We start from the raw sequence: 16,026 nt of genomic DNA, 5'->3' as shown, positions 1-16,026 counted from the left end.
TACAAGCTGTGTGGCCTTGTTTATAAAAATGTGGATAATAGTAGTACCTTCCTCTGGAATTACTGTGTGATTTAAACAAGATAATTCATGTAAAGTGCTTAGCACAGTGGCTGGCACATTGTACGTGCTTGAGTTTTTAAATTTTTTAAATGTCTATAGATCTCTGTAGAGAAGAAAGACAAGGAAAAAGTCTCTGGCCCCTCACAGTGCTCTTGTCTGTGACAGCTATGCAGGGGCACAGCCCTCGTACACAATAATTTTCAGGGCACAGCAGAGGAAAATGGAAACAGGGAACTCTGAGCTGCCCAGTCCTCCCCACTGCACTCTCGTCCTGCTATTGTCAGCTTCTCGAGGCAGGTCATTGCAGGAGAGGTGGACTCCGTGGTTTAGGAGGCCAAGTTGCTGCAAACCAGGCAAAAACTCAGAGAGAGAACAACAGAGAGAAAGGTGACTCTTTCTGCTGACATTAAGTTGAGCCGATTCTTTTATATACACTATTGTTCCCCAGGGATCTCTCCTTAGTGTTTTCTACACACTCTTCCTGGAGATCTCATCCAGTTAGAAGGCTTCAACGGCCACATGTACACTGATGACTCCCAAACCTCTATCTCTAAACCCTCATTCTGTACTGAACTCCGTATCAAATTTACCACTATTAGATTTCCTCTTGGATATCTCAAGGGCACCTCAACTCAAAATGCTTAAAACTAAATCTATTGTCTTCAGCTAGATCACGGGTGGGGAATCTTTTTTCTGCCAAGGGCCATGTGGATATTTATAACATCATTCACACGCCATACAAAATTATCAACTTTAAAATTAGCTATGATAAAAGCTCCTAGATCTATTGAATTTCAAGTCTGCCTGTGGTTGCCTTGGCAGGGCCAGACCAAATTATTTTGTGGGGCATATGTTCCCCACCCCAGATCCAGATAGACGACAATAGGTTTCCGGATCTTCCTGTATAAACAACATCAGTCACCTAAGCCAGGACCTATTCTTGACTCTTTTCTCTCTCTCTCCCACAGTCTCTAAGACCAGCTGGTCCCATCGTCCAGCTCTAAATTGTGCCCTTTTTTCCCCCTTCCTCAACTCTTTTCTTCAAACTCTTTCCAGTTCTCACTGGAATCACTAAAATACCTCTCTAGCTGGTCTCCCTGGCTTCCTATTCTGCCCCACCCCCCCTCCGTGGAACCTATCCTCTATACTGCCACTAAAAGATCTTTCTAAATATCAAAAGAGGATGGGCATCAAGGGGGACAGCAGTAAAATAGGTCACTCATTTGTTACAACTTTACTTAGAGTAGCTATGAAAGTGGACATAAACTAGGTAAAGAAAAAGAGACATCATTTGATGTGACAGAAAGACACATTGTCAAGAACTGTGAAGGGTTTGAGATTTTTACCCTACTTGCAATCTTACAAGTTAGCCTACCATATTTTACGGTTGCTGGCAAAAGACATGAGGCTCCTGGGACAGAGACAAAAGACTTTATTACTCATTGCACAGCAAGCAGCATGAATGTTAGTCAGTTCCCTTGCCCCCAAGTCCCACAGGTGTGATACAAAGCAGCCCATGTGGATGTTGAACACACATTGGTTTTTGGAACCTTGAGCTAAATGAACTCAAATATCTTATAATGGGCTACAAGCAGATCTTCCTTTGTCCCAGAGGGAGACAGTTTTTGTTATGCTGGACAATGGGCAAATCTGCCTTGTGATTCAGAGGGAGACATTATCTTCCAAGGTGCTTTACTTTTTAAATATCCTTTAAAAGATATTAGGAACAAAGGGGCAGTTAATGTCTTGAGAGACCCATGGAAAACTGTCTCCCAGCAGATAGGCTTTAAATTCAAACCAGCCTCTTGGCACTTGCTAGCTGTATGATTTTTACCACTCTCTACTCGAGTTTCCTCACCCAAAATTGAAGATATCACTCATCCCTAACTCACAGCCATTTTACAATATCAAATGAAATCACATGCATGAAAGTATTTTGTAAACAATACACTTTGTTGTTTATTATGGAAATGAAAGAAGAAAATAATTTAGAATTTTAGAATTAAAAATTAAAAATCAATTAATAAAATATATATATTAAATGTCTGAATATGTTCCAGATTAGGCTTGGGTGGCACATGGTAAAGAGTAAGACACATTCCTTGACCTCAAGAATTTCACAGTGTAGGAAGAAGCAGAGAGAAAGGGCAATGTTCAAGATATGTTAATGTGACATAACAGAAACATGAGATGACCTAGGGTCATCATTGACTTACAGAGCTTAGGGGGATCTAAGTAATCATTAACCCAATTTACCAATGAGAAACTAATGACAAAACTGTTCAGTAACATTCTTTCAGACTTAGTTTGGTAAAGCACCTTGACAAAAATTTCTCACTCCCAGAGAGAGTTTTTATAAGACCAAGGGGGAATTTTGGTTTGGCATCAGGCATTTTTCTCTCTCTAGTCTTACTTCTGTTCATTGCCACTTTACCCCTTTGTTCCTCAAGAATTGCAATGGATTTATTCTTTGTCTAACTTCTAACCATTCTCAAAGGTCAAGGATTTCCTGTTTTGTTTGTATAAAAATGCTAGTGAGAACTTTCCTCTGACCTCTATTCTCCCTAATTCCTCTTCCCATTCATATCCTACAAAAAACGCAAACCTTCTCAATCCCTGCCTGCCAGTTATTTAGTCTCCTTTTTTTTAACTTCATTTCACTCCAGTCTGCCATACCATCTACCCAGTGAATTTGAAGCAGATTTCACAAAATACAAAGTGAAGTATTAGCCACAAACCCTGAAATCCGCCTTAAAGACTAGATGTAATCAGCAGCTAGGAAAAGATACTAGGTAAAGAGAACCATAGCCCACCCAGCCTTCCTTGAAATATAGCATTGACCTTGCTCCAAGGTAAATTTCACCAATATACAGTAAGCTTGATTTTCATTCTAATTGACACTGAAAACCTTTCAGTACTATATAGTCCATAAATTTTTCATTAATCTCATATTTGTTATTGAGTTGGGGAAGAAAAATAGGTCTTTTTCATTAAGTTCCACAGTAGCCCTAGCTCAATAACCTTATACCTTAATTATACACATCTTAGTGTTCTGGGACAATACAGGAAAAAACAGATCCATTTCATGTAAGGCTGTCTTTTGACTCATTGAGGAGTTTCAAAAATTCCTTTTGTACTTGAAAGACGACATCATATTCAAGGGTTTTAAGAAAATTTTAAGCACTTAGGGGTGTTAATATATACAGTTTAACTCTAAAATAAAGGTGACAGAAAAAATGTACCTAAGTTTTTAATGATCTAATGAGCTGACTTTTTTTTGTTTTATAATACACATGGGTTTCCTTAATAATCAACTATAGTCAAAGAGTTTTAATTTTGTAAGATCTTCTATGGCAGCAAGCATTTAAAAGCTTTACTTGACCTAGAAGGACTAAAGTAAAATATTTGAATGCATACTATCCGTACTAAATAGCATTTAAAATTTAGAACACCAATAATTTAAAATATCATTAAAGCCAAGAACAATGGTATCACAGTCAAAAGTGTTCCTGAAGGTGAAAAAAAGCAAATCTGGTTCATGATAAATTATGAAAATGGTAATTATGTAGATAAGAATAAATGGCTTTCAATTCCCTAATGAATGATTGAGTCAAGTCACTGACAAGAGCAATCACAGTATATTCCATATGTGATTAACAACACTTAAATTTGACATTGACAAATATTATTTAATTTACACAGCAGCAGAATCACAAGCATATGTAGTCTCTAAACCTCCAGGTTACAATAAATTGTGGAGTATCGGTCAGCATTCTTATTTTATTTTGTCCTTGATGTTTTGCCTAGAATGCATGTATTTTTAATGCTAAAATACCTTTCGGGTGTAGGTCAAAATCAATAGCCTCTCCATCTCTTGCACGTGCTCTCTCACTCTCTCTCTCTCTCCCAGTAAGTTCTCTGTCTCTCTCACACACAACACAAACACACTCAATTAGACAGAATGAAAGACTGCTTCACAGAATACTTCTCACACATTGAAGAAATATGCAAAAAGACATTTTATCAATATGAACTCTTCATCATCTTCCCATTAAATTTATCAAGTACCTATCATGTGCCAGGCACTATGCTAAGCACTGAGAATCAATAGAAACATGATACACATGGTTCTTCCTCACAGAGCTTACAGTCTAACAGACTCGGGAAAATGAAATCATATTATTATTCAGCTTTAAGCAAAGCTATTTTATATAACGGAAACTTCTAAGCAGTTAAATGAAAGAAATTGAGTAAGCTTTAATAGCATTACTCTTGCAAACTATATTAATCATACAACTTGCAAGAAAACAAATTGCTTCCCTCTCTCAGACTGACATGTCTAAATCCAATCTCAGTTTATAATTAATATGCCAGCATAAGAAACATCAGAATTTCCAGGGCATTGATAAAACTGACAACAAAATAGTTCACCCAGTGAACTGAGCTCGTGACACGAGGCCCAGGTCAAATCTCAGTACAAGAGAGTCACAAACCTAGCTGTGACACTTGGCATTAATAAAACTTTAGGAAAAACAAAATGTTAGTGATATATAAAGAAGTTAAACTCCCGAAAGAATAAGTCATTATGTCTTTAGTCCTAAAGAGACCACTGTGGAAAGGTAGTTCGAATTAGCAGAGAAAAAAAAGAGATAGTCACTGTAAAGTTGTAAACCTAACAAACATACAGGAAAACCATCTTTTTTCAAGTCCATCCTTTTACCTACTCATAATAACTACTTGAGTAGAACAAAAACCTAGTTATTGTGGCCAAAAATTTGACATTTAAGTCCTAAAAGGAAGTAAATAGTGTTGAAATTCCAAAAATGATTTAGGGAACTAAAATTGACTTTGAGTACTAGAATATATTCATGTATAATATAATGCCTTAGTTAAGAAATAAACATTTCTTCAAGCTGTAGGAAGTAAATCAAACTTGCATTATAGGGGAAGGACAGACAATTTCTGATATACGTTCTCTAAAGAGTAGCAAACTAAGCATAATACTGAGGAATTCTGTGCTCAGATTAAAGAGCCTTTGAGAAGTGTTTATAGTCAGTGGCCAAGTTTGGGCTGTTACCACAGGGAGAAACTTGTCAGAGCTAAGGGTTGGAGGCCTCCCACCTTTGTGCATGCATGAATGGAAATTCAAGGTGAGAAAGCTCTCCAAAGCCTTGCAACTCAAACTGTAGTCCATGGGCCAACAGCACTAGCTTTACCTGGGAGCAAGTTAGAAATGCAGATCTCAGGCCTCACTCTAGAACCTGCACTCTAGCAAAATTCCCCCAGATGATCTGTAAGCATTTGGAAGTTTAAGAATCACTAATCTAAAGGAGGAAGGCATTACAGAATTCCAAAGCACATTCCAAATATATGGCATCAGCTTAAACTTCTGCTTTCCCGGCATATCTCTTAAACTCGACAAGATACCACCAACTTCAAGGTGAGTTCAGCATCAACTGCACAATGAGTCAACATGAAGAAAACTAAATACAGAGATGAGACTGAAAGACTCATTACTGTTCAGCTGCTCCAGCTGAGCCCTTTCCTGGCAACCAGCCTCGTTCCAGACGCCAGGAGGGCTGGAGGATCATGGCTGGAGATGACAGTGGACGGGCATATACACATCTCCCCAACTAGCTGTTCTCATATATCCCTCTGTCAACATGCCCCTTAGCCTGCATATGGCCTGCAGATACGTCTGTTGGCCCACATAGTATTTTAGCTTGGAGTTCATTACGATCATTTAAAAATCTGAAACTTTCACATCAAAAAAATCTGGACATCTAAGTTCTCTTCTACAAATCAGAAAATCTGGCAACACCAGACCTACGTTCTGGCATGGCAATAAGTAGAGCCAAGGCTCAGCTGTCCTACTCAGATGCTGGCCAGAATCTCCACCACTCCCTATGGTCTCCCCAACACTGTAGCTGAGGCTGAGTGTCAGCTACCATTTGTCATCTTCCATTTGGTCTGCTTCACTCATTCACATCCCCAGCCTGACCCCACAGGTGGCTGAATTTGCCACCCTTTTAAGAGACTCTAGGAGCATGATGTCACTGATCTCAAATCACTCAGCCTATCTGAATTTATTCTTTCATATGTGTAACTCAGGAAAGGGAGCTACTGCTTGTGTTACCCTAGGTTTGATCACAGACCTTGTGAGCTGAAATCAACCCACTGAATGACATACTACCTCACTTTAAATATATACTATGCTTTTTTTTGACACAATTCATTCCAACTCAGACATTTTAACTATTTTAACTATTTCTCTTCAGAACTGTTCTTCACAGTTATAAACAAGAGTTAGCAGCAAGTGTAGACACAGCACAATACATTCTTGAACCACTCCCTCAGATTCATTTCAAAACTTCAAGTAATATACTGAAATGGTAAATTCTATGAGGATGGGTGTCTTTGTCTTTTTTATTTACTGAGAGACCTCAAATACCCAGAAATTGTTCAATAAATACTTACTGAATAAATGAAGTTTTCCCAGAAATTATAAATTCTCAAAAAGTCATACAAAGATTTTGAATGAACGTGTTTAATTATCAACAGGTATAGGAAGATTATTCATTTGCTAGTCTAGTTCTATTTTGGTTGTTCATTTTATTTCAGTGACCATGAAAACCATCAGTAGAGAAAAGACATGTAACCCTAACAAGCCTATGAGACTCACGGCCTATCACGACTTGTTTTGCAACAAAACATGATACAAACTAGACAAAGTGGCTAAACTGGATTATAAAATTTAGTCTAATTCCATTTTATGTACCCAAGTCTGTAGTCTTTTAGTCATCACCATAATCATCATTACCATCATCATTATCATCATCATCCCAATCTTTTATAGCTGGACAACTTTTACAAATCACTTATTGAAAAGCATTTATGGCACATTTACTGATGTGCCAGGAACTATGTGCTAGATGTCCCTTGACTGCATAACTAAAGCTTTATCTTACAGTACTATTACTCCCATGCCATGATGCTTACTAGGTCTGCACTTGGGGGAAATTTTTAATTTTCAATTGTCTTGAAAAATTGATTGGAAAAATATATTGCTGAGAAACTGAGGCACAGAGAAATAAAGTGATTTTCTTGTGGTTACATGGTTATTTGTTGGTAAAACTACAAAAGTATCTCCAGAGCTCTCACCACTGTAAACACTGCTTTTATAAGTCATTTTAAAAATTTATCTGCTAACTAAAATGCAAACCAATGCATTTTAACCACTCAGTAAATGATGGGATGAGCAAATGTATCTTCAAATAGCAAAATCTAAATTTTGACCCAATTCTGGTATATTTATAAACACACCATCAATCAATCAAAAACGTATTTTCAATAATACTAAATATGTATCTAGCAGGAAACTACTGTGATATAACATTTCAAGAACTAAAGCTGAAAAAATTTAGATTAGAAATCTTCCTTGAACTTAAACCTATCCAAAATGATTTCATGGAGTATGAGACTGCAATGCCCTTCCACTCTGCCCTTGGCCTTTGGATTGCCTGACTAGGAGGTAGATCGCCCATCTCCTTTCTCCTTATACACCATAAAAGAGAAGAACTGTTTCACTCAATTCGGCTCAGCTTTCTGAAAAAAAATACAAACAAAAGCAGGACCAGGTCACTGATACTAATACATATGACAGTCATTCAGAAGAAATGGACTGAACTCTCCAGCACCAACAAATTTGAGTGTGCCATTCACTATACACCTATAACAAGGTCAAGGTAAACTAAGAAAGAAATGGTAACAATGGCCAGGTTTTCCCACCTTAAATGAACTTGGAACTGTCCATAAACTAATACAAATAAAAAATATGTTTATGTTGTTTTTCTCAAATGATCTTTATTGGCTATTTCTGAATTCTTGACTGATCTGAGCAGACACAAATTCACTGCAGCAATACATAGAGCTCCATTGTTTGAGTAGACCAAGTTTTAGAGCTGTAGAAAACCTGCCCTCTCGAACAATATAGTCTAACAAAGTCTCTGTGTCTTATTACTACTAGCTTGAGATTTTGTTAAGATTCCTGTGACCACAAAACCCTTTTTACTTCCCTGCTTTTGCTAACTTTACAACCCATAAAGGCAAAGAATATGAAGGCAGGACAAAGCAGACTGGAACAAACAACACACCTTGCTTTTCTCATATAGGTGGTCTTTTTCATAATAGAGCAGGAGAGATCAAGCATATTTCCTTCCTCCAATATTTAAGAACAATTCTCACTCGAATCACCAAGAAGGACATTTAAAAAAGAAAAATTCAGCCAGAATCAAATAAAACTAAATACAGTTTTTACATATAGACAATCATTTTGAATGATGGATTTTTTTGGTCCCAGAAAGGAATCTGTCCATCTCCTCATAACCCAGGCCATTCTGGCTTGAAACCTTTAATTCCAAAGTACAAATACACTTTTCCAAAAATCTTCTGTCACAGTGCCTACTATGGATACCTTCATAAATATGCTTATAAAGAGCTTCATAATCAACCACAGAAAGCCAAAGTATTACTCTGTATTATTAAACTCAACAGAAAGCTCCATATGCAGCAACAGGAGGCCATAGGCAATTAACACTGGAAATTGAAAGGTTTAGAATCTTTGCATGACCTTTAAAGGTCAACACAGTTGCCCATTCACATGCATGCAATTACACAGTGAATAGTTCATAGCAGAAAAAAAACCATAAACGTATTTAGTAAAACAAACTTTGCATTCATCAAGAGCTACTTTGCCCTCTCCAGGCTTTATGTCAAGAGTTAGCTTAACAGAGCACAGGGAGATAAAACAGCAAAGGAGACTCATTTGGCTGCTTGTCCCCATTTTGTCAAACTGGTAAATTCAGCCTACCACCATAATTGCTAAGAATGCAATATTATCACAATATCCAATCTCTCTGTAAAGGGTTTCAAAAATAAAGACAAATTTAATTGAATGACTATGTTTGTGCAATAGCAATAGCTAGGGGAAAGGGAGACAGACGTACCTTCAATAACTGGCCATTCAGAGGAAACCATAAAACAATTACAGCTACTATGGAGTAATTCAGGAGACTAGAGGAAGTGATTAAAAGGGCCTTATCTAATAAAGGAGTACTATAAGCTCTGATTCCTTAGTTATGTCTCACATGCCATATGGATCACTGTGAACAAAATGGAATGTTCTCCTTATAGCTAATATATTCACTTTTCATCTGAATCCCCAGTAACTGGGAAGTCTTGTATTTTGCAACGGTCATAACAACCAGTTGCCTAAATAGGCCAGATTTTCGCTGATTCCAGGGACTAGATGGCCTATCATTACAGCACAGAATGAAATCCAACATATACACGTGGTATACACATTGTAAGTGGGTGGGTTTGAGAAATCTAACGTAAATTTAGAGTATAATATCAATATATTTTGGGGAAATGTGTAGATATCATTTATAAACCAGAATAGTATGCTCTAATGGAACTCGTGGTTTATGTTTGGACTGTGGAGGCGCATATTTAATAAATTCAGCTTACAGATATATTCAGTGTTTAAAATGTGTTGAAATTCCCAGTCATAGTGTCAATAAACACATCCCAAATTGTCCCTACATAGAGGACAAAACTGATTTATTTCTGCATTTGTAGCCTAACAAATAAAAATGTAGTAGGCAGTTAGACAGGCATGAGCAGAGCAAGGACAAAAATACCTCCAAAAGAAAAACTAAAGAGGAAAAATATGCTGCATGTAACAGTGCCTCAAACAGTAAAACTCAATTACAAACGACCTTGTTAAACCATGGATACAACTGCACTGTAGGTCAAATCATGCAAAACAGTGAAATACTATGTACCTAAAAATGTAGACATTTTTTAAAGTTGTTCTCACCCCCTTCAATAGAAAACCAGCATTTTGCATGGGTGCCATTAAAAGCATTTATATATATGTATGCATGTGCACACATGTGTATAGAGATTAGACAGATATTGCAGAGAAATGTACTTAAATAGTCATTTCCTTCATGTTCCAATAAGTCTAACCATTCCTCTAAAAATTTGTTAAGAATAAGTAGAAGACAAGAATTGTTAGTATTTCATTGACAAGGACACTAAATCACTGTGCCAAATGAAGAGTCAGACTTTTTTTTTTTTTTTAATATGTTTTTATTGATTTCAGAGAGAGGAAGGGAGAGGGAGAGAGATAGAAACATCAATGATGAAAGTCATTGATGGGCTGCCTCCTGCACGCCCCCCACTGGGGATCGAGCCCACAACCCAGGCATGTGTCCTGACTGGGAATCCAAACGAGATCTCCTGGATCTTAGGCCGATGCTCAACTGCTGAGCCACACCGGCCGGGCTAAAATCAGGCTTTCTAAAAATTACCCAATAAATCGGTGGTGAGTGACAACTAAAAATCAAAAACTAACTTCTAGGTCTCCATTTGCCAGGGTCATCTTTCCATCTCCCCTGTTTCAGCCTGTGCTCCACACCTAAAGTAAAACCGTTCTCTAAAAAGATTTATGGTAACTCACTGTAAAATTATTCCTCCTTCTTCCAGTGGTATAGCTCAATCTGCTTCAAATACTATAGTTCAAAATAAAGTTAACCAAAGAATTTCTGAACAAAATGGCAAATTCATCATATTACATGGCATTAAAAAAAAAAAAATCAAAGCTTCCTAAGCAAGATTTATCATGTGAAATACTGTGCAAGTATGTGGAACAGAGAAGAGGTTGATTCAGCTAGTTTGGCCTTCATATCTAGCAGCATCTGTGCTCCTCCGTGTTTTGATGGAGCCCTACTAATAACAGGTTGATGAATTGCATTTGTAAATGTCAGGCATAGATCAAAGGGGACAATGTTAGATACTTATTTTGCTTCAACTTACGGTTTTTCACCAAGGAAACAAAACTGCATTGCACAGTAAAGTTCCTTATTTTTACTGGAATCTTTAATGAACAAAACAGCTGCAGAATAATGCGACTTAATGAGGCATCTCTAATAAAATACTGGAGAAGTAAAAGCACAGCCACTGAACTGTTTGCACTCTGGTTGTTTCATCTTCTCAAATATATTAGAAATAACTGATGACACTTGGAACATTCCTAGTTTAATACATGCAGTAGAACGGCAAATGTTATCAGTTTGCAGCCACAGCTGAACTTAGGCAGAATCTGACAGCACCTTCTATTAGGGCCCATGAAAAAGAAATGCCTGGAAAATGCTGGAGAGGCACATCTTACCCTACCCATACAGGGTAATCCATAACCTGCAATTAGTGATAAACCAGCCCTAAAATACACTCTTAACATTTCAATGTTCAAAAATACATTGTAAAAGGGTCATTTATTAAAGTACTACATTGAAGATACTGGATCCAGGACCACTAAAATTTTCCGATAATACGCAAAATAATTCTTATAAAATCTTGTATTATCCCCTAAGTTTCATTACTTTATAAATTTTTAAAAAGGAAAAGTAACCATGTCTAAAAACAGGCGTTTTTACAGCTGTGTCATCACATTTTATATCCTAGTGGTTAGTAAATACTATAATGCAGTCTCTAAGCAATATGTATCATTTTTGACATAGATCCGTGGGCATCTCCATAAATCTTCGTTCTCCAATTTGTCATTGTTAAAATAGCTAACATCTTTCAGATTCAAAATCACATAAACTCAGAAAACTTCAATTCCCCTTCAGCACAACTTGTAGCATTAATATCAAGGTTGTGGTTCTTCTTTAAGAGACATATATTGTAGCACCATATATTAATACGTAAGTTTACGCATCCTAAACTACAAAGTTTTATTAAAGGTGCAAAAGAATCAAGATTTTAATCTCAAAAAAAAATGCCTAATAGAAAGCAACACACTGAAACCGTGCTCTGCCTCTTAAAAGTCATCATGCCTAAGCATTCGGTTGGTGTGCACTGTTCTCACAGTATTCTATCTATAAATAATACAATCCCATTTTTTATTGACAATTAAGAAAACCAAAATACAATAAGCCCCAGTGTAGTTACAGATGGCCTTTCAATGGCTACTGGTGGCTTCAAAACGTAGGACTCAAAAGAGGTCAATATGTAAACGATTGACCCAGGATGAGACCCAGAACAGAATAAAGTAAGAAAAAATTAAATGACCTGTGAATGATCGTTTTTTAAGGCTCTTTAGGTGCCAAATTTGAAACTGTAAAAGATTCACCAGTCTGAGAGTACATGTGGAAACAGAAAGGCTGCAGTAAATACAGATAATCTTAACGCTCGGGTCTTTAAAGGCTTTAGAAGTGTTTTCAGTCTCCTTTGCTAGTTATTGCCATTTAGCACTTTACACAGAAATCTTAAATTAATTACTCATTGTCTTGACTTCCATTGCCTAACAGAGCAGTTTTAATGTGTTAATTGCTAACAGCCAGAACATTAATGTCCCAAACAATCTAGTTGGGGAGACAGGAACCAGATAATTATCATTCAGTCAAGAGTCATTGAAATTCATCCAGTCCTGAGTGAAGGTCTCCTATACTGACTGCTTTGGGGGTACTTTGCAGGGTAAAGGTTGCATACAGGTTTGTGTGTGTGTGTGTGTTTCAAAAAATGATTTCTGCAAAATGCAAGAGGGGATTTAACACTCACAAACCGAAGACGCTTTCTTTTCCGTCTCATTGCCACAAGGCAAACGCACTCGGCACGAGGTGAGGAGAGGCTCGCTGGCCGCTGTAGTAACTACACATTTGATTCCAAACGCTTCGGGCGCTAGTTTCGCACCGGGTCAGGGCGCGGAATCGCTGGAGAGGCGAGCGTCGCGCCCCCCCCCCCCCCGGGCTCTGCGAGCGCCCCCACTTCCCCCCTTTCAAGGGGAGACGAGAGCTCAGCCTGCGGGCCTGGGGGACATCGGACGGCGGATCTCAAACTTTCCTTTGCAAAGGCAGTTTCTAGAAACAACACGTTCCCCACTGGCCAGTGAAGACCAGGAGCCTAAAGAAAACACCTCCAGACAGGAGCCCGGCCTTTCGGAACAGAAGGGGCGAAGGCGCAGCAGAGCAGCGGGGCAGACACCGTGGGCCGTTAGCAAGCCCTGGGAGGCTTCTATCGCGAAAGAAATGGAAAAGCCCTCAGTTTCTCGAAGCTGTTTCTTGGGGGGGGGGGGGGGGGGGTTTTGAACGCTGTTCTTAAAATGGTCCCTTTCCTTAAAGCTCTCTTGGACTCAGTCATAAAGCGTCCGTTCCCAAGTGGAAATAAGCCTTTAAATAGATGGGGCTCCGGAACTTATCAGGATGATTCTTTCTGAAGATAGTTAAGAGCTGGAGAAACCGGAGCCGCGCTGAAACGCCCACCGCCCGCACAGGCCCGAGCGCGCTCACCAGAAGTGCACGGAAAGTAGGGATTTCAGCCCCGCGACCTCACGCGCCTCCGCCGCGACCCCCAGCTCCTCGCTAGGAGCCCCAAATGAGTACCAGCCCGGATGGGTTCGGCTGAGGGATCGAGTTCAAACTCGCTTTAATCCTCGGCGACCCGCTCGCGGCGTCGGGAGAAAGGGAGCAGGAAAGGAGGGAGGGCCCCGCTCCCGGAACCGGGCTCGCGCGCTCCGACCCCCTCTCCGCGCCCCCCCCCCCCATGCCCCCGCCCCGACCCCGGCAGCCTGCGAGGGAGACGCAGCCGCCCCACCGGCACCTGCTTTCACCCCTCGCCTTGCCCGGCGAGCCCGGCACAGCCCCGGACACCAGGAAGGGGACGGAAGGGCTTCAGCGCCCCGGCTCCTCCAGCGGCCGCCCGGGTCCCCAGCACCCGCGAGCGCCGGTTCGCACCTACCTGCAGCCCGGCTTCCTGGTGGTGGCAACACCTAGCGATGCTCCTGCAGCTTCCGCGGGCCGGCGCCAGCCTTATCGCTCTTGCATCGCTTCCAAGATGCCAATCCGCCGTCCCCGTTCAGGGGCATAGGGAACCCAAGTCCGGCGGGGTGTGCTCGGGGAGGGCAGGCGAGCGGGTCCCGAGCGTGCGTGAGCGCGCGCGCGCCTCTCCTCCTCCGAAGGCAAAGCGGGCTCAGGCGCCTCTTGACATTTACACCGGAATCCCCTTAAAGCGGGTGGACGGTGGAGGGCGCGAGCCTCGCCTCTTTCCCCCTCCCCCTCTTTATGCCACTGTGTCAAAGTAATCAAAAGATTTGTTTACTGAGGACGAGCCGAAGTCCCGCAGCCCTCGCCAGCGCCCGCGGTCGCCCGCCGTCCTCGCCGGATGCGCGCGGTGCGCTCAGCTCCCCCCGCCGCGAGAATCGAGGCGGTCTTGCAGCAATTACCGCCCTTACTCCATCTCTGATTTGTTTGCTTTTAATGCGGAGCACAGACTTTTCCTCTCGCCGCACGCCGTCTGCCCTCTCGCACACACTCACGCAACCTCCGTGCCTTCTCCCGCGCCCGCCCGTCCGCTCTCCGGGGAAAGGCAATTGGACGGAACGGTTCACCTTCAGGAGAGCAGCCTCCGCCGCGCGCTCCTCCGGTTCCCTGGCTGTCGCAGGTCCCGGGTCTCCGAGGCGGAGGAGCAGCTGGGGAGGCTCCGAGCTCGGCCGTCCTCCGCCCGCAAGCCCCCAGGTGGCTCGGTTCAGGCGCCCGCGTTCCCGCTTTCAGCAGATAGGTCCCAGCTGAGGCTCTCGGAGACTTTGCGCCGAGTCCAATCAGCAGCAACTCCCGCCCAGCTGCAGCCCTCCGATCCCTCCTAGCAGCGCCGCGGGCAGAGCCCCACGCAGCGCAGCCGCTGCCCCTCTAGGCATCGTGGGCTGGGAGGGAGGGAGGGAGGTCGCCGCTGTCCCCCTTTCCCCGGTACCTGGCAGCGTCACCACAGAGAAGGTGTGAGTTCCCACATCCAACACGAGCGAGCAAGTGCTGCCTGTGTCACTTCGCTAAAGGCGGGAGGGGAGAGAAAGGGGCGGGGGAGGGGGTCGCGGAAACAAATCCAAATTACCGAAGGGGTAAAAAAAAAAAAACAAAGTAGGCGGTTTAGTAATGAAAGCCTCCTCTCCTAAGCGCCACACAGCCAAAAGACACCGTGGGTATCTTTTAAAAAGTCACCGTAAAGGGCAGAGCCCCCTGTTCCACCCACACCCCTTACTCCGCCCAGCCTGGCTGCCCGAGGGCGTCCGGAGGGGCTGGCCCCGGGTACACTGCGAGGGGACGCGGGAGAGCGCAGGTCCCGGCACTCCAGGTGGACTTAGGCAGTAAGATGGGGCGGCAGGACCAGGCGGCGTCGCCTCCTCCGCCTCCCTCCCGCAGCAGTTCCGTTAGCAGCCGCAGCTGCTGCTGAGAGCGAACTGCGGTCCTGCAGGAAAAGACGGGAGATTAAAGGGGGCGGCAGTGGGTGGAAAAGCTGGACTGTGTCTCCCTCTAGAGGAAGAACCGGGCTAGGGCGCTTTCCCGGCTGTAACTAGGGCTGCAGCTTCTCCACAGAGAAAAAGGCAACAGGATCTGGTTTCAGAGAATTTTGCCTTTTTACCAACTCCAACCTCTAATGGATTTGGAGAGACGATTTGCACTCCAGCGCCACGTAACCAGAGTCCTTGGTCAAAGAACCTTGTGCTGTTTGCAGAAATTAAAGAGCAAGACGGGAAGGCCGTGTCCTTAGGGGTCAGATCGAATTGGGTGTTGGTTTAAGCTGCACGCCCCTGAGCTCAAACGAAGGGTCTTTCTTAGGCTCACTTTGATCAGCTTTGGCGAGGAGCAAAACCTTAATCTAGTGATTAGAAGATTATGCAAAATGAATAAGTACTAATAATGGATTTAGGACAAGAAAATATTCAACTAAGAGCCTTACAGCTAAGGCTCTCTCAAAGCTCTGGCTTCGGATCCAATGTTCATACCCCTATTCAACTAGACTGGTAATTGTCGATGTAAGTCAATTCCTTCAGCTCTGAAGTTGTGTGCTTTTATAGCTCTGATCCACTGAAATCGCTGACAAAATAGGTTTCAAATGTTCTCTCCACCG

At 42.0% G+C, this 16,026-nt stretch overlaps 1 protein-coding gene across 1 annotated transcript in view; it reads right to left on the bottom strand.

Annotated features, from left to right (window-relative positions):
• Positions 1–14,289, bottom strand: part of TAFA2 (TAFA chemokine like family member 2) — a 413,277-nt gene extending 398,988 nt beyond the window's left edge. The window contains exon 1 of the mRNA XM_016224437.2: positions 13,864–14,289. The gene's annotated coding sequence lies outside the window, so the exon portion shown is untranslated. The remainder of the gene's footprint in view (positions 1–13,863) is intronic.
• Positions 14,290–16,026: the final 1,737 nt, after the last annotated feature.

This window comes from Miniopterus natalensis, chromosome 2, assembly GCF_054644295.1.
Source record: "Miniopterus natalensis isolate mMinNat1 chromosome 2, mMinNat1.hap1, whole genome shotgun sequence".
Lineage (NCBI taxonomy): Eukaryota > Metazoa > Chordata > Mammalia > Chiroptera > Miniopteridae > Miniopterus > Miniopterus natalensis.
The sequence above is the reverse complement of the archived record's forward strand: the minus strand, read 5'-3'. Positions and strand labels throughout refer to the sequence as shown.